Source organism: Pelodiscus sinensis, chromosome 16 (genome assembly GCF_052426305.1).
Source record: "Pelodiscus sinensis isolate ZL-2025 chromosome 16, ASM5242630v1, whole genome shotgun sequence".
Classification (NCBI taxonomy): Eukaryota; Metazoa; Chordata; order Testudines; family Trionychidae; genus Pelodiscus; species Pelodiscus sinensis.
The window spans coordinates 18,209,328-18,227,714 of record NC_143067.1 but is presented as its reverse complement, the minus strand read 5'-3'; the positions used below and the strand labels follow the sequence as shown (position 1 = coordinate 18,227,714).

At 44.5% G+C, this 18,387-nt stretch overlaps 1 protein-coding gene across 7 annotated transcripts in view; it reads left to right on the top strand.

The window, feature by feature from the left end:
- The first annotated feature begins 458 nt into the window (after positions 1 to 458).
- The window catches only part of AFF4 (ALF transcription elongation factor 4), a 110,700-nt gene continuing 92,771 nt past the window's right edge, over positions 459 to 18,387 (top strand). For 4 of the 7 annotated variants that reach the window (XM_075900328.2, XM_075900321.2, XM_075900322.2 and 1 more), the window contains exon 1: positions 460 to 908. The gene's annotated coding sequence lies outside the window, so the exon portion shown is untranslated. Of the gene's footprint in view, positions 909 to 18,387 lie in introns of all 7 variants that reach the window. The other 3 variants (XM_075900326.2, XM_075900327.2, XM_075900325.2) reach the window with 1 other exon arrangement.

The following is an 18,387-nucleotide window of genomic DNA, read 5'->3' as shown; positions in this document are numbered from 1 at the left end:
GATTAGGCTACCAGACATAGGAAAATGAAGCCACAATTTAAATAATCACCGCTTCATTTAAATGGCTGCCACGCTGAGCCGACAAACTGCTGATCAGGAGAATGCAATTCTGGGCATAATGCCCTCCATGAACTGACAGTGCTTATTATGGCTGGGCCGCCTTGGCTGCAACATTGAGGATCAGATCCTGGGGTCGTGGGGAGAGGGGCACTGCGGGCTCTGGACAGCTGCAGCCACACGCGTAGGTCCCGACCGTAGGCAACTGCCCAAGGGCTGCAGCCCAGCCAGTGAGCAAACCCGTCTCCGCCAGGGGGCGCCGACAGCTCTATCGCTTCGCGTTGCCCCGCGTCACGTGTCGAGCTCCCGCGCCTTCCTCCCCCCCCCCCGCCCCCGGGAGGCGGAGCTTGTGTCCCAGTCTCTTCGCCCGGGTCACGTGGCGGCTTCCCCAGCCCAGGCCCGGGTCACGTGGCCGGCGGCTGGGCTGTGCGGGCGCGATGTCTGCTGGGTAATTCGAATGCCCGGCTGCGGGAGGAGCTGGGCTGGAGCCGCTGTCTGAGGAGCCAGCCTGCGGGGGCCGACCCTGCCGCACGGCCCGCCCCGCCCGCCATGGAGCGGCCGGACCCCCGGGGAGCCGCCGCCTCACAGCGCCTGTGACCCGCTCCCGGAGCTCCCCCCGCCCTTCTGGGTCCTGCCGTCCCTGCCCCCGGGGCCCGAGCCCGCTCCTCGGGCCTGGTCTTTGTGCCCGGCTCCGGGCCCTGCCCTGACCGCGCCTCGGCCCCCTTCCCCCCGCGTCTGTCGCTGACTCAGTGGCGGCGCCTCACTCCCCTGTGGGCCTCCTCGTCTCCCGCCCGACGGGCCGGCGGCGGCAGCCGGGAAATGGTCCGGGCCTAGCGAAGCAGCGAGCGGAGGTAAGAGAGCTGGGGGAGGGGCGCTCTGGCTCGCGTTTGCCCCCTCAGGTGGGGGCTCTGGCCAGCTGGGGGGTTGTGTCCTGCCCCGCTGGAAGTACGGGACTTGGGGGGGGCATCTGCCTCTATTCCGCCCCCGAGCACGGGCTGGGTAAATTCGCTTCCCCGGAGGGGAGAGAAGCGATAATATCTTCCCCGGGTATTGGGGAGGGCAAGAGCCCGTTCCCCGTATCTGCCCCGGCTTATTCTCTCTCTCTCCCATCTGCCTTTTCCAGTTGTCTTCCCTTGCTAGAAACCCTTTCTGCTGCCCCCTCAGTTTTAATAATCCCTCCCACATGGACTATGCCTCGGAGCCTCTTCTTGGTCTCTTTGTAAACTTCCACCCACTCCTCGCCCCCCCCCCCCTGCAGCGTTGGATGGCCTCTTTCATGTCAGATGTGGCCTGCTAGAAGGGGCATTAGCTCCTGTGCTGTCTAGATTAATACAAGGGGACGATCAAGCCCCCCCGCACTCACGGATGGGTGAGTGTGTAGCCATACACATTATCTCTGCTGAAATGTGTTGGCATTCCCATATTTTGAAAAAATAAAACTTACGCAGCTCTTGGTAAATGTTGCTATAGGATGTTAAGTTTTTCTTGGTGGTGGTTTTGCTAGTGGGGCCACCTCCTCTTCCTCTCCTAGCTTTAATTATCCAGTAATTGACGTCAGTGCTTTGTTCCTTCCACTTTGCTGTGTATTCCAAGCACCTAGCAGTTCTAGGGATGGAGCAGGCAGCGGAGTGATAGGGAGGCCTAGTCTGTGGCTTCATTTATATTAAACAGGGTGTGTGTTTTTTGGGGGCTGGTGGAGTAATGGGTGAGGTAAAAGGAAGGCAGAGTTTTTGAATTATTAGTTGAGCCACAATTAAATCTTCCTTCTCTGAACCAGGAGGTGGTGTTTGTTGTTCAGAGCCACTTGGTGATAATTGAATTGCACTTCGGTTAAGTAGAGTACAAGAATTTAATATTCCTTAAAGGCAGAGCCATGTTCTCCCTTTATTGTTAATAAAAAGCACAACATGTTTTAATAACTGAAATATAAATGGTTACATTTTCAATTCTCCTATCCAGTTATAGGAGTTAAAAGATGACTAATATTAACATACAGTTTTGAACCAGTATACTGAATTGCAGAGTAATAAAATAGCAGTGCCTCCAGTCTTGCCCGAAATAAGTGAATATACAGAGTGTTCATAAAGATCTACTGGTTAGTGAAAATGTTTGATCCTAAAAGCGTGGATCCTTTATATTTCCCAGGCTAACTTCTGTTAACTTCTGTATCTTTCAGTCTTTTGGTTTATCATGAAAATACTTGACTGTAACATTCATGTGATGTGCCTTGTCTTGCTTCCATTAATGTCAGTTAAACCTGTTTACCTTAGTAGAGTGAATCAGGCCCTTACTCAGCATGTTGGTCTTTGAAATGAAATAGCCTTATCCAAATTTCCAGTTTTCTAATTTTTATTTTCTTCTCTAGTAGTTGAACTCATTAGTATGGATGTGTCCTCCACTTTCCTTTCCCTCTAATTTCTGAACAGTAGTGGAGAGCCAACCCAGAGGAGTTATTGTGAAATATGGTTTAGTAAAGTGACTTGAGGGAATAGTGGTTAACCCCCTCTCTTCCTCCACCCCCCCCCCCCGCTATTTAATTTTGGTTCTGGATATCCAACACTCTGGTTATCTGAAGAAGTGAGCTGTGCCCACAATAGCTCATGATACCATCTACGTGTTTTGTTAGTCTTTAAAGTGCTACCATGCTATTTGTTGTTTTTAGAAGTTTATCTTGTACAGACTAATTTGGCTACTTCTCTGAGATTATTTGTTGTTTAAGTTTTGCCTGTTACATCTACCCAGTGTTTTCTCCCTCCTGCCACCACCCTATTTTTTTCCTTCCCTCCCTCCTTCCCTTATTTATTCTTGGTTCTGGACTTCCAACACTCTGGTCATCTGAAGAAGTGGGTTGTGCCCATGATAGCTCATGATAACATCTACATAATTTGTTAGTCTTTAAAGTGCTACCAGACCACTTGTTGTTTTTTAAATTCAGCCTGATTTGTCCCCTTACAGCCTTTTTTCCAATGAGAGAAACATTTTTTAAAAACATTTTTGTTACCACATGTCATATATCACACCTTGCTGGAATAACAATATACTGTCATTTCTGTGGATGGCTAACATTCAGCATATTTTAACTGGGGTCTGGGGAATGACTTTTATAGTACTGCTTCTTTAGACTTCCAATCCTGACGTTGGTGCATTTTATTACCTATTGGGCTTTACATTTATTAGCACTTGTTCATATTGGGTTTTCTTTTCTGGTTGCTATGGAACTTTGTTACTGCTTATTTTGAATAGTTACATTGTTTTAAAAGGATAGCCAATGCCAAGTCTAGAATTAAAAATAGTGTTTCAGATGCTATTTGTGTTCCTCAATCTTTTTGCCAGTTTATGGTTTAGTTTGGTTACTTTGTCCTATATCTAAAAAGTTGCTGCAGAGAATCTGATTGTAAAGAGGAAACAATGGAACTGACTACACAGAGCTGTTAGATGCACAAAATGACGTGTATATTTTTGAGTATTTTTCCTTGAACGCTTTCCCATTTACAACGAGGGATGTTAAAAAGTGGTTAATTAAGTGCATGTGTAACTGTAGAGTACGGGGGAAGCAGTTGGCTCCCCAGGAGCCAGTGCATGCTGGGAGTGGGCTTTTAAGCTGGTTCTCAGCATTTACTGAGAGCCTGTGTGTAACTATTACACTTTCACAGCCCTAGTTACAATAATCTTGATCAATAGTTGGTAGAACTTCAGATAAGTATATTTTGTAAAAAAGTATACAATTAGTATTTTATATGTCTGAATCAGCATGTTGAGTTCAGTGGCACATTTGCATTAAAAATCTAGATATTTCTGTTTCTAGATGTGTATTCTCAAACTGTATGTCAGCGCTACTCAACTTTGGAAGCTCGGAGGTCCACAATGATACTTTCAGCACATGCTGAGGGCCGCAACTTAAGTGTGGTTGTATATACATGCAAATAGCTCCGATCACACGGACAGGCATGAATACAAAGATTAAGGCAAGACTACACAACACGCAGGCCCCATTAAGTCAGTTCTGCTGATATTAATAACATGCAATATTTACTTGATTTCCATATGACAGCATTTTTAATGAGCAATGATGGTTAAGGAATTTAACTGCTAAAACACATCAACAGAAGACTTTTATATTGACTACTCTTTTTGTTTTGGCTCCCACCTGTTAAGCCCCATGTAAACCCAAAGCGCACTGCGGGCTGCAAACAAATGGGCCAAGGGCCGCATGTTGAGTAGCCCATCTGTATGTGGTACAGAATTTTGTAAACTGTATGACAAATATGGAACAAACTTTAGTTTAAAAAAATCCCCGGAAACCAGAATTATCATATTTCTGTTGATCAAATAACTGAATAAGGACAATCCTAATTACCTTTCATTGCTCCTTAAGCCATAATATTTGCTTTATTCAAATGTTTGTAAATAACAGTGTTGCAATAGATGTCTCAACTTGAACTTCTTGAATGGTTAAACATTAGCCAACATAGTATTACTTAGTTTCTTCTCTTTTCTAACTAATGGCTGCTTGCCAGGATACTCTGGCTTTTTTTATTTATTTAAATAAACTTATAGTTGCTGTCTCTTGGATATGTCAGGAATGATCACTGATGGGATTGAAGCAATAATTCCCAATTTTTTTGGTTCCCTCTTCTAGTGTTATGGTTGGGATGGCAGCTCCCCTGCCATCACATTACATTCTTGTGACTTGGCTCCAGAACAGTTGCCACAATCTTTTTGTGTCTCTCTCTTCCCTTTTCTTGCTTGTCATCTTGTTTTTTCTCTTTATTTCTTGTGATGTTTGTGGTTACTACTTTTCTCACCCATTGCTTCTGCCTAACAGAAGTCTCCATGCTGCTCATAGTGGGTGTAGCAGTATCAACTGGTGACACCCATGATCACACTAGTGTTGTGAGCCATGGACATGTTGTGAGGGAAATAAATTGAGGGTGATGATGGCAGGTAGCTGTCTAAGCTGGCCACCAAGTATATACAAGCTGTTCTTGTTGCTTCCTGTATGGAGACAAAACGTGATTGGAGGTTCCATCACATATGATGCATAATTCCACAGTCTAGTACTTCTCCCTGTTGGGAAACTTCTCCCCTGCAGCCTCCTCCTGATTTTCTGAAGTATTCACTGTGAATTATTCCTTATTTTCATAATATCACTGTTATACTCTTCCTCAAAACCTTGAGAGCATGCGTCTTTGGGCATGTTTCATGGTATGTACTCAATGCTAAGGACTTGCCTCCTGTCAGCAGTGGGGATTAGCTCCTTCTAGCCTTGGGTCTTGCTCACTTTGCAGTCCCTCTTGCTCCAGGAGCTGCCACTTTGTCTTTGTGACCTGGTCTTTTGGGCAGGTCACTAGGGTCTTTCCCTTTTTGGGGTATTGGTCTCTCAAGGTAAACTGTTCAGGCAATCTGCTCTCCACTGATTGGTCCATTTCTGTAGTGTCTTGAAATGGAACCAAACCCATCCTCTACTCCAGACAGCAGAACAGGAGCCTTCTCTTCAGCAGCCAATATCTATGGGATAACTTGCTGCTTTCCCCCCTGAGCCTTTCCTACCCATTAGTCTCTACTGCTTCTCTGGGTTTGCTAGCTGAGCACCTTCCCTCTTATAGGAAGTGGCTGCAGACTATTTCCCTGTAGACCTCAAGCTGCGCTCAGCTTCTGGGGTAAATAGAGACCCCTCCTGTTCCTGTCCAGTTTATTCTCATCGAATTAATCCTTGCTCCCTGGCTCCTCCAGGTGCAATCTGGGCAATTAATTGGTCTTGCTAGCCACCTTATAGTCTTGAGGGAATTCTGTGCCAAAACGTTAACATTTCTGCATGCAGTAATTTAAAATTTTGCATATTTTGTCAAAATAACACCATACAAGCACAATTACACAATACATTTATAAAATAATTGGATTTCAAAATACCAGTCAGCAAGTATGTCTGGAACAATAAACACGCAAAAATGTCCCCAGGAGTAGAGAGTTAAATCCCTGTTTAGCTGCCCCCTTCTTTCCAGAGTCCATCCCAGGATGACCCCCAACTGAGACTCCTGCTCTCAGACTCAGACCCCAGTTACAGGTAGGTATGTGAATAACCGATAAGCCCAGGCTTATTGGTTAATCTAGTTAATTACTTGCATTCCCCGTCTGCTGCCTCTGTGTCAGAAGCAGCAAGTGTGCGGGAAGCGGGAGCTAGCTTAAAAGTCAGTTCCCACCTCTGTGGTGCCTCCTCCATCTCCCTACTGCCCTGTCCTGAGGATGCTGTGTGAACAAAGGAGGCTGCCACGAAGCATCCCCTGCCTGCAGCAGGCCCAGCCTGCCTCTGCAAAGCAGTCTCTGATTGTGGTGGTGCAGGCACTAGCCACAGACAGAGGCTGCTTTGCGGCAGCAGCCCTTGGGGGGCTGTGTGTTTGGCGGGGGGGAGTCCCAGCCATCCATGGACCCGGGGCTAGTGCTGGAACAGCCTCTGCCTGTGGCCAGCATTGCTGTGGACAGAAGCTGCTTCGCGGCAGCCGCCTCTCTTTGCAGCCAGAGCAGGACCACCATGGATGGGGCTGCTGCTGGAGCAGCCTCTGTCTGTGGCTAACCCAGGATGCCAGGGAGAGAGCCTACTTCTGGGTAGCCTTTCCCCCCTTACCTTCCCAGCAACCTCTGTCCGCAGGACAGAGGACTGCTGCCTGTGCATCTGAGGAAGTAGTGTAGGGCAGCAGGCAGATGGTTTGTAAGGGGAGTTGATTTTTAAACTGGCTTCCCTCGTGAACCAGTTTTTGCCTGGCACCCCGTGTTGTTGCCTCTGATGGGGAGACCCCAGCCACCCCATGCTGCTGCCTCTCTAAAAGTGGGGCTGGAGCACACTGGCTAAGGCCCTGCCCTGAAGTCTATAGAATAGTCGACTAACTGCTAAGAATTCACGTGGTTAGTCAACTATTCAATTAACCGATAGCTAACATCCCTAGTTACAGGGCCCTTTGTCCTAGACACTTCCAACCCTCCCCCTCAGAGCATGGCCATGGATTCTTCCCCAGCCCAGGTACTCTCACCTTCTATTCATCATAGTGACAGAGATCCAGAGGAAGAAATAGTCTAATGCTGCATTCGGGATTGAATGGGGTTTCCTGCATGCCACCTGTTTCCATTATCCACCATGCTTTATTATCAGTTTATGATCATTTCTCCCGTTTTTTATTCATACGACAGCATTCACATATAAGCCAATTTGATTTTGGAGGAAGACACTGTCAGACGTTTTAACAACATCCAAATACAGAACATTTAGAGCTTTTCTTTAACTAACATTGTAATTCTGCTGTTGCAATCAGATTAGTCTGACAGGACTTACATTGTATAAAGGCATGCACTTTATTGCTTGTGATTTGTTCTATTGAGTACAGGCAGTCCCCGAGTTACGCGGATCCGACTTATGTCGGATCCACAGTTACAAACGGGGAGTTTCTCGCCCCGGAGGACTGGAGCGGCGGGACGCCTGGTCCCGCCGCCCGCCTCCTCCGGGGTGAGAAAAGCTGCTCCCCGTCTCCCTGGTCTGCTGGAGGAGCCAGCAGACCAGGGAGATGGGGAGCAAAGCGGTGGAGGACCCGGGGCCGGACCCGTGGCGCTTCCAGCTGATCTGGAAGCGGCCGCGGGTCCAGCCCTGGGTCCTCCGCCGCTTTGCTCAGCGTCTCCCTGGTCTGCTGGGGGGGACGCAGCTAGTGCCCCCCCCAGCAGACCAGGGAGATGTGGAGCAAAGCCCGGGGCCTGTGGTAGAGCAGGTGGGGCGCTGCTGGTTGGTCCCACACCACGGCTCCTTGGCGCTACTGGACCAACCCGGCAGCACCCCAGCTGCTCTGCCCCAGGAGTCCTGATTCAGCTGCTGCTGATCAGTTTCAGCAGTGGCTGAATCAGGACGCCTGGGGCAGAGCAGCTGGGGTGCTGCTGGGTTGGTCCAGTAGCGCCGAGGAGCGGCTGCGCTACTGGACCAACCCAGCAGCACCCGAGCTGCTCTGCCCCAGGCATCCCCAAGTTAGCCGCTGCTGAAACTGACCAGCGGCTGAGGACAGGAAGCCCGAGGCAGAGTTGCTCTGCCCCAGGCTTCCTGGAATCAGCTGCTGATCAGTTTCAGCAGCAGCTGACTTGGGGACACCTGGGGTTCTTAAGTTGAATCTGTATGTAAGTCAGAACTGGTGTCCAGATTCAGCTGCTGTTGAAACTGATCAGTTTCAGCAGCCGCTGACGCCAGTTCTGACTTACATACAGATTCAACTTAAGAACAAACCTACAGTCCCTATCTTGTATGTAACCCGGGGACTGCCTGTATCTAGAAACAAAGAAAAAATACTGGTGTTTGAAAGGCTGGGGGCATTGGACTTTCCTATATAACTTACTGATTAACACTGCTTTCCTCTTAGAGATTAGTGCTGTACCATGTTAGCTTTTTCTCCAGTTTACCAGTGTTTCTCCCAAGTTGTCCATGACCTTTCTAAAGTTGTCAATTGTTAATGTATTGGCTAAAAACCCTGAGGTGGTTTGGACAGGATGACTTTTACATGTTAAGTTTTCTAAGGTTTTACTCTTGTAGTTTTAAGAACATAAAATTCAAAGTAATACATTTTTCTACAGAATGTTCTTCTGAAACTTCTAGCAGCATTACATCAATTATGGTTGCAAACCAAATGTTACAATGCATATTAAACCAAAATGGATCTTGAAACGTGGAGGGTTTTAAAATAAATTCAGTAATTTCTACTGTAGATGAAATATTTCACCTATCTTAGGTCAAGGAATACGATTAAACTACAACTCTGATACTTCTGTCAGCATAGTTATCTCAAAGTATATTTGTCATACATGTGGGTTAAAAGGAAAAGATATCCAGTATTTGCTGCCTTGTAACTTAGGGTACATCTACACTGCAACACTATTTTGAAATAACTAGTGCTAGTCCAAAATAATTTAGTCCGTGTCTACACAGCAGACATTTATTTCGAAATAGTTTCAAAATACTGTCTAGCTGGAGGACTTGTTACTCCAACTCCTGTAACTCTCATTGTTCAAGGAGTAAGGGAAGCTGGAGGAAGAACGCTCTATTTTGAAATAAGTGCTGTGTAGACCTTCCCTGTTTGAATATTAGTTATTTTGAAATCAGGTACGCAATTGACATAGCTCAATTTGCATAGCTTATTTTGACTTAAGCCCTGTAGTGTAGATGCACCCTTTGTGGGATCATGGCAACAGAAGTAAATAGTTGATGTTGCTCTCTAATCTAGTTGTACGACATCTGATATAGTTTCTTGTATGTTTTACTTTATTTAAATTATAATTACCATCACCAACCCTTTTGGCAAAGTTTTTTTTTTAAACTTTGTCTTAATAAGCAAATGTTTATTTTTCAGAATGGCCTCTTGTAACAAACAGGTATATTTTTCTCGATATTACAGCACAAGGTATGGCTTTTTTAAAAAAGCTAGTGACAACAAAAATAAGAAGATATCCCAAATTCACCATTATTTAAGTAATAGACCTTAGTTTTAGGCACTGTAACAACTACATTTTATCACTACTCTGTATGCACTTGATTTTGTACAAAACTTATTTAACATCAGTCAAGTAATTTTGTGTAACTCTTTTAAATTGGATGTTAAATATAGCTAAAATATACCACTCATTAGAGAGAAAATATATTTTCTTGAGCTTTACCTGGTTTTGAGTTTCCAAAATTTGACAAAGTAACATTTAAATCATTTCATTTTTGTCATGTCTTCTTTAAAGTCTCTGTTCTAGGAACTAGAATACGAAGTGCTGTACCTGTTCCCTGTCTCAAGTCGTCGTCTTAGTTTTTAATGAGGAATGTATCCTATCATTGAATAACTTTCATACAAGTAATAAGGTCTTTTATTGATCTGGAAAGCTTTCACTAAGGGAAAATTGGGGGCGGGGGAAGAGTCATTCATGCAGCTATGCCCAATGTCAAATTGAATAGCAATGGAACTTTTTTTACATGAAAATAACTGTGGGGAATAAAGCTTCAGGAGGGTAGGAGTTAGTCTGTAACAGGAAAACCTTTAAAAACAATAAATAGTCTAGTAGCACCTTAAAGACTAGCAACATGTAGATGGTGGTATGAACTTTCATGGGAAAAACCTACTTCTTCAGATGACCAGAGTATAACTATGGTAGTTGGTTCTAAAACTTGCTACTCTTTCACGTGGCTAAACTCTTCTCTCTTCTTTCTCCCTTTGTCGTCTTCTCTTCCATAAACCCTCTCGGTTTTCCTGATTAGGTGGAAAGGGTACTTCAGGAATCAATATTATGATAAATTAAAATATGAATAGGGAAGGAATATGATCAAGAACTAGTAGATGTTAATGGCAGAGAGATTCATAAGTTCAAGCCAACGGTTAAAGCTGAGGAGAATGGTGAATTGCCTTTCTCGTCTAGACAGATCTCTTTTTTTTAAATAAATAAGTATAACACTTAGATACATAAAAGTTACATAATTAAAATAAAAATGGTCAGAAAATACGGACAAATCCAAATATGGAAAACATCACCCCCAAAAGCTCGCATATATTTTCTGAGGAAGCTAAGCATGTGTGGGGGGGGAAGAGAAATGGGGGTATTTAATGGAAATTGTTTTGCATGCTTAATTACAGTAGGTAAGTGTCTCTTAAACTGTGTTCCGTGGCACCCCAGTGTGCCACGGAGAACAGAATTCAAAATGGCCACCCTTAAAGGGGCAGTCATCCCTTTTTTGCACAATAACTCCCCCCCTTTTTTTCCTCAACAAAAAAATCCTTAGTGTTCCTCATTTTAAAAAAAAATTGCTTGATGTTCCTTGGTCTTAAAGTTTAAGAAACACTGCAGTAGATACTATTATGCTCCAACCTTAATGGAACAGAGAAGCATTTAAAGTAATGAGTCATTCAGGTTGGCAAAGCGCAAAAAAAAAAAAAAGCTGCGTATGACTTTTTTTGTCAACTTAAAGGACCTTTCAGTATAGCACCTTGAGGAAAACTAGCATGCTTATCCTGGTCTCAGTCTTAATATAGGAGGTTGTTGGTAGGAACTAAGGAAATGATTTCGTTATTGGGTCACAGATTCTGTGACTCTAACATTGGGGTGGGCAATGTGATCATAGGCTGCCCCAGAATGGGTGGGGCCTTGGACAGAAGGGATTGAAAGGGCTGGTGCCTCCCCTGTGGCTCACAGGCAATGTGGTGTTAGGGGGTGGGAGCTGCAAGCCCTTTCAGCTCCTGCTATTTATAGGATTGCAGTTGAAAAGGCTCTGAGCTGCCAGCCCTGCCACTAACTCATTGCCTGGAAGCAGCTGGAAAGGCACTGATCCCTTTTAAATGCTTCTATTCATAGGGATAGCACCTGCCTGCTGGCTGCTGAAGTATTGCCTGGCAACCTGCCAGTGGGTGCAAACTCTTTAAGCAACACTGATTTAAAGTTGGTTCCGTGGTATGCTGGTGTGCCGTGAGGCAGTCGGAGGTGTGCTGTGGAGAGAACAGAATTCAAAATGGCCACCCTTAAAGGGACTAACCTTTTTGTTTTTTTCTCAACTTTTTCCTGGGGGCGCTTTTTCCCCTCCAAAAAAAAAAAAATCTTTGGTGTTCCCCATTTAAAAAAAAATTGTTTGGTGTTGCTGGGTCTTAAAAAGTTTTAAGAAACATTGCTTTAAATAGAAGCAAGTGAAAGGACTCGTGCTTCCCCAGTGGCTCCCAGACAATGTGCTAGTGATGGGGCTGGAGGCTGAGAGCCCTTTCAACTGTTTCTATTTTAAGGGCTCACGAGAAAGGTTCCCAGGGCTTGTGCCTCTCCAGCAATACTCCTCAGGCAACTCTTTAGGGAGTGGGGCCAGGAGCTGCCACGTGGGCTGGCTGAAAGAGGTTGGCGGGCCAGATCCAGCTGTTAGCAGGCTCTTGCCCAGTCCTGCTCTAATAGATCTCCATGACTACTTCAGCTTGTGCTGCAACCCCCTTGCAGCAGGACTTCGGCTTCAGTCGTACTGTGATTATCACTTGATTTTGTATATTTTAACCATGACTGCGCCATGAATTTTGACTAATTTGACACGTTTGTATCCATAGCATGGATATATATCAGTACACCTGTCCTGCTTAACTCTCTAGTGGAGACGCAACTCCACTGGTGTAAACTAGTTCCTGAAATGGTATAAGCTAAGGTGGCAAAAAGTGTAATTGTGCCAGTAGACGTGTCTTAAGACTTTTTCTACAGAGCTTTGTTGTTTGGAGTGGGGGGAAAAATAATCCTGACATAGCCAAGTATGTAAAACTTGCTCATGTAAAACAGTACTACTTACCCATTTGTATATTTGAGACAGAAATTAAACTGAAATGAAGTCCTTTTTGCAAAACATTTATCAAGGTTCTCAGCATAGATACAAGCTGCTGATTTATTATTGGCCCTTATTTCCATTTGATGTCTTTGTGCAAAGCTCACTGTTTTAGCACAGGAGAGGTACCTCAAATAAGCCTATGAAAGTGTAGGTCCAAATATGTTTTAGTCTTTAAAGTACCACATAACTCCTTGTTGATTTTGTTGAAACATACTAACATGGCTACCTCTCTGAAACTTGGCTCAATACTGTAATTCAGGGGTGGGGAACTTTTTTGGGTCAGGGCTGCACACAATTGAGATGCAAAAAGGGGGGGGGGGACCCCTCACAGATGTGGTCCCCAACAGAGAAGCAAGAAGACACACTCACATTTCCTTTGCACATGAGAGACTGGGGAGTGGTCCAGACTAGTAGATTTTGTGTGCTGTAGCCCTGCAATTGGGGTGGTGGAAGGGCTGGAGTGCCAGTGCAGGCTCCTTTTTTAATGCTGGAGGGGTGGGAGAGCCCTGAGCCTCAGGAGCTGGATTCAGGCAAGCTGTGGGCCTCAGCTTCCCTGCCCCTGCCCCTACCAGTTTCTTCCAGTTTGAATATTCTTAAAATTAAGGCTATGCATACTACTTTGTCCAAGTGTAGTTGGGCCAAAAAATGACTTGGTCTTTTTAGATGCATCAGACAAGGGTAGAATTTTTTAGATAATTTCTCACATTTATTTTAGATATCTAGATTACTAGATTTGCTGTTACATGCTTTAAACCTATAAAAGTTTAAAAGAAGAATTGCACAGTAAAAGGCTGTTTTGTAACATATACTTATTCTTTAATTAGAAAATACAGAAAGGAAATGTTTCCTATCTCTGCCTTACCTAATCTGATTGGCACAATTAAACAGAATAGTGATAGCCTACCCTGTTGATTCACTTCCTTGCAACTCTTCTTTCTAGCATTCTAAATGTGAAGTTACACCTCAGCCACAGTGCTTGAATAACTTAGTAAACACTTGTTTAAAAATATTGATTTGACAGGGCAGAAAAGTGTAGTTAATGGGTAAAGAAAAAGTATAAAAAGGCAGTTCCTAGTACAGTGAATTCTTTGTCTGTACCACGTATATTTAATTAGAAAAAACACCAGTAATGCTTCACTTATACACATCCCTAATACTCTTCTGGAAATAAATTTTACCTGTGGAAAGTTTTAATAATTAGTCCTAAGTATAAATCAGCTTTTCACTAGCAAGCTGTTCAGAAGGATTTTTCCTTTCTTCCATTCTTGTCTGGGTTTTTTTGCAATATTTTTTTTCATTTAAGAAAAAAGACTTGTACTCAATCAGCAGTTAGCAATAGTCATTTTTAAAGGCTTTTCCTCATTTACCTGTTTGCCTAAACAGCTTTTATTTTATTTGTGTTTAGGGACAAATCATGCACTTACCCTCTATGCCTGCATATGAGATATTGTGTGTGATGGAATAAGTTTCTTTTGTGTTTAAGGGTGGAGGGGATAGGAGGAGAATGAATGCCTGATGTGGATTTTGGAATACAGTACCTATTAACAGGACTCCATCCTGATCAGGAGCCTCTGAATAATGCCATAATACACAAAATAAAATAACTGCAGGCTAATGCATGGAAGATTGGTGCTGCTGTGAATTATTACTTAGATTGTAAACACTATTGGGTATGGAACAATCTTTTAGGTCTATTTATAGGGTGCCTAGCAAAATGTGGTCTTCCTGGCCCATAACTATGACTCTTAAGTCCTATGGCAATACAAATAATAATTGCATTAAGGATAGGATTTTTAAAGAATTTAATAAAAGCCATTAGGAATTTGGTGCTTAACTATATCAGGCTCCTCTGAAAATTTTAGTTTAAATATTCACCTTGAAGGTGAAGGGAAAAAGTGACTCTAGAAGGTGAACATGAAAATTTTAGAAGCTTCAGGGGGTAGCCGAGTTAGTACAGGATAAACTTAAAAAACAACAAATGGTCTGGTGGCACTTTACAAACTAACAAAACATGTAGATGGTATCATGATATGCTAGTCTATAAAGTGCTACAAGGCCATTTTTTGTTTATGAAAATTTTAGCCAGTTCTTTGGTAAGATAAAAAGTTACACTAACACAGTAACTTTTTAGCTGGAAAAACTTAAACAACAAATAGTTTCTAAGGTGCTGCAAGACCAACAAAAATGTAGATAACATGAGTTTTGTGGGCACAACCCACTTCCTCAGATGAATGGCGTTTAAGGGGTCCAGGTTTCAAATAAATAGCACAAAGAGGGGATGGGGGGGGGGGGGGGAAGAAATTGTCAATTAGTGTCTCTGCTAAATGAAGCTGATAAGCATACTTAGTGTCCACTTCAAGTATACTTTGTTTTTTTTATGTCATTAGAATGTGGAATGTAGTGGGCCATCTAGCCAATGTCTTCGTTTAGATTTCTGTTGCAGGAATCAGACTAGTAAATGAAATTAAGTTCTGTAACTTGCCTGTCGAGCTGGCTTTTGAAATTGGTTTGAAATAATAGTGACTTTGAGATCCATTAATGAGTGACCAGGCAAGTTAAAATGTTCCCCAACATTACCTTTTCAGATATCTGATTTGTCCATTGAGTCTTTCTAGTGGAGACTGTTCAGTTTGGCCAATATACATGGCAGAGAGGCATTGCTGGCACTTGATGGCATAGATCACATTAGTGGATGTGCAGTTGTGAGAGACTCTGCTGTGCTGGTTTACATGGTTAGATGCTGTGATGATATCACCTGTACAGGTATAGATTTGTGGACAGAGTTGGTTTCAGGGTTGATTGCAGGGGTGGGTTTCTGGATGAGTATGATGGTGTGCTGTGTGGTTATTGGATATAATTTGTTTGAGGTTAGAGGGTTGTCTGTGGGCTAGGATTAGTCTGTCCCCCAAGTCTTGTGAGAGTGAGAGGTCATTTTACAGGATAGGTTGTAGACTGTTGATAGTGCGTTGTAGGGGTTTGAGTTGGGAGGCTGTAGGTGATAACAAGCGGTGTCTTGTTTTCTTTGTAGGGCCTGTCTTGAAGAATGTGATGTCTGGGTATTCATCTGGCTCTATCAATCTGTTTTTTCACTTCTTTGGGTATTTCAGTGTTAAGAATGCTTTATATAAATCCTGTAGGTGTTTGTCTCTGTCTGTGGGATTGGAGCAAATCTGGTTGTCTTAGGCTGTAAACAATTGATTGGGAAATGTGTCTTGGATGGAAGCTGGAGGCATGTAGGTAAGTGTAATGGTTGGTAGGATTCCAGTATAAGGTGGTGGAAGTGTATCCATCATGTAATTGTACTATAGTGTCAAGAGAGTAGATCTCTTATGTGGACTGATCCAGGCTGAGGTAGATGGTCGGCTGGAAGTTGTTGAAATCCCTGTAAAATTCTTTGAGTCTCTTTGCCATGGTTCCATATAATGAAAATGTTGTCAATGTAGCCTAACTAGAGTAAGGATGCTAGGAGGCAAGAGCTGAGGAAACATTGTTCAAGGTCAGCCATAAAGATGTTGGCATATTGTGAAGCCATCCAGGTGCCCATAACTGTGCTGCTGTCTTGAAGGTATAAATTGTCTCTACATTGGAAATAGTTGTGGGTGAGGACAAAGTCTCAAAGCTCTGTAACCAGGTGTGCAGTGGTGTCATGTTCTTTAGTAAGATGTTATCCACTGAGGGGGAAAAAATCTACCACTTAATCTGACTTGACAAATACAGCTTTCGTTATGCTATTAAAAAGCTTAAAATAATGGAATGATCAACTATTGAATATGTATGCAATACAAAACCAATATTTCAATAAAACTCCATAAACCTTACTAAAAATCTTATTTAACCCACAGCAAGAACATGCCACTCACTTGTATTTCATCTCCTCATACCTGTATATTTCAGAAGTTTAAGAATTGTCATTATCGCTCCTTGGGGAATTCTTCATCAAATAAAAAATTCTGTATGTTTTATTTTTCAAAATAACACTATATTCACACCATTTTCAATTATTTTGGTTATTTTATTTCAAAATACCTGTTGGCAGCAACATCTGTAACAAGACTAGGGATGTAAGCGAATAGTACAGTCAAGTACTTGACTACTTGCTTCCCCCCTCTTCCTTGCTGCCTGTGCATTTGTATTTGACTAATCTTGTGGCTGATACAAATTGTATAGGAGGCAGCAAGGTGGGGTGAGGGGAAAGGAGCTAGTGCTGGGGGGGGAGCCAGCTTAAAAGCTGGTTTTCCCCCAGCACCGTCTCCATGGTGCCTCATGGCCAACCCAGACTGCCGCGAACAGGGGCTACTGGACCCAGCGTGAGCTGGGGCCAAGCAGTTCCGGATTGCACCGGTCTGGGACTGCTGCAGCTCTGTCTTTTAAATGTAGTAAGAGCTGCCTGCCTCTTATTACATTAGAGCCACAGCAGTCTAGGACCTGGCACGAGCCAGGACTGCTTGAACCTATCCATGCAACTCTTACTACATTTAAAATGCAGAGCTACAGAGGTCCCGGACCTGGCGTGAGCTGGGACTGCCTAGTCCTGGCTTGTGCTGGCTCTGGGAACTACCCCCACTGTGGCTCTGCAGAGTGCCTCCTCTTATTGACTAATCATGTAGTCGATAAATTTGTGTCAACCACATGATTAGCCAAATACTCACTTGTTAACATCCTTAAACTAGACAACAGAAAAGATTGTTCCAGGAGTGAAGTGTTAAATGTCTACTTCAACCCTGTTTCTGTTTCTTTGCCTCCTCTCCTCCCTGGCTTAGACACCTGTACTGCCTTCCTCCACCAAAGCCCAGCCACGGGGCTCCTCTGAGTCAAAACTGCATACGTCTTCTGCACAGGGCCCAACCAGATACTTGCAACCTGGCGATTTTTGCTATAGGTTAATTGAATAGTCAACAAACCGCATGAACTCTTAGTGGTTAGTTGACGATTCTATAGTCTCCAGGGGCGGGGCCGGCAGCCAGTGTAATCCGGCCCCACTCCCAGGGAGCCCCCTGCCACCCAGCGTGGTGTGCCAGATGGGAGCCGGTCCACAAGAGAAGCCAATTAAAAAAGAGCTCCCCTCGCAGACTGTCTGCTTGCTGCCCCACTCCGTTGCCTCTGACACAGAGGCAGCAGCGCGGGGTAGCAACAGTCCCTGTTCATGGTGCGGTCTGAACTCCCCATGGACAAAAGTTGCTGGAGGGAACGGGGGAAGACTGCCCTGAAACAGCCTGTGTCCGTGGCTGCCCAAGCCGGCTGCAGATAGCTTTGTGGTAGCTGCTTCTGCCTGTGGCAGGCCTGGACTCACCGTGGGCAGAGGCTGCTTTGTGGCAGCCTACTGTCCCCCCGCCTCTCCCCACACACATTGCTGCCTCTGATACAGCACCTCATAGAGGCAACAGCGGGGGAAGGGGCCTGGCAACGCAGAGCTGGTGCTGGAGGGGAGATAGCTTTTAGACTAGCTCCTGCTTCCCTCTCCCCTTACTGCCTCTGATACAGAGAAAGTGGGGGAAAAGGGAGAGGGAGGAATGTGAGTAGTTGACTACATTAACCAGTAAACCTAGGCTTACTGGTTAAATTGACTAGTCGGTTACTCATTCACATCCTTATTGGAACCCTCCCAGAACTCAGAGATCTAGAGCAGGCCTGGGCAAAATACAGCTTGTGGGCTGTATTTGGTCCACCAAGCCTCTGGATCTGGCCTGCTTATGCAGCGGGCAGCCTCAGGCAGGATTCGTGCTTGCTTCGCCCCCTCCCTCTTGTGGCTCAGAAAAGCAGCTGCCAGGTGATTTCTCTTATAAAACTGTGAGCCCAGAGTAGGAGCTGCCTGGTGGAATATCAGGCAGCCATGAAGCACCACACCTCCTATCCTCTAGCTTGTAGTTATTCATACACATACATGACCCTCCAGCCTGTGTGGGGATGGGACAGGCTGCCTGAGAGAGGTGCTGGGCTGCTGTCTAGGAGTCATCCAGGTAAGTTTCCTGGCCAGATCCTGCCTTTGGCAC